The sequence below is a fragment of the Belonocnema kinseyi genome, chromosome 9 (assembly GCF_010883055.1).
Source record: "Belonocnema kinseyi isolate 2016_QV_RU_SX_M_011 chromosome 9, B_treatae_v1, whole genome shotgun sequence".
In the NCBI taxonomy this organism is placed as follows: domain Eukaryota; kingdom Metazoa; phylum Arthropoda; class Insecta; order Hymenoptera; family Cynipidae; genus Belonocnema; species Belonocnema kinseyi.
In genome coordinates this window covers 39,096,868-39,097,577 of record NC_046665.1, presented here as the reverse complement: position 1 = coordinate 39,097,577, position 710 = coordinate 39,096,868, and the positions used below count along the sequence as shown (strand labels likewise).

Sequence of the window (710 nt, the reverse complement as noted above, 5' to 3'; positions counted from 1 at the left end):
CAGAATTTTATAAAAAATTAATCAAATATTTGTGAATGGCCCCTTATGAGATACCTAACCCAACACAGAAAAAACTAGGGGTTCACTAAAGTTGCGGCTCAAATAAAAGCTGGTATCATTTAGAGCTTGAGCTCCAAAAGATACCTGTAGAGCCAAAAGGGTTCGTTCAGAGCGCTCTTGAAAAGAACATGAAGACGCATTCACAAACTAAAAGCTCTCAAAGTAGGATTGGTAAGTTAGAATTAATTTACAGTTATCAACCGATGACTTAAGATGAAAAGTTTCTTGCAAATGAATATGCCTTTCTGTTGACAACTTCGCTACATAACCTGAAAATAATATTTATCAAGTCATTATATCTATTTTAATTGTGCTTTATTTTATAATTTAATTATCGTCACTAAGGTATGCCCTTCAGAGTTTTATTATATGTGTGCTATAAGGTAAATATGGTATTATTAATTAAAAATAATATCCAAGTGGGCAAAGTGAAAAATAGGTTGTTTAGAAATAGACTCAATTATAATTGAGATGCTTTAGAACACCAAGTGTGGTATCATTTAGAGCTCATTTATCGTTTTGGATTCCTTTTCAACAAGTGGGGTTCATTTTTGTTCCAGCTTCTTGGGAACCAAAAATGGGTTTCAATGGAAACCTCAGTTTTTTCTGTGAAATTTTTTGAGTGGAATTTCGAGTGCGCAGAGGGACAT

General features: G+C 33.1%; 1 protein-coding gene across 2 annotated transcripts in view; it reads right to left on the bottom strand.

Moving 5' to 3' along the window:
- LOC117179867 (putative odorant receptor 85d) overlaps positions 1–710 on the bottom strand; it is a 79,015-nt gene that overhangs the window by 6,798 nt on the left and 71,507 nt on the right. The window lies entirely within an intron of this gene.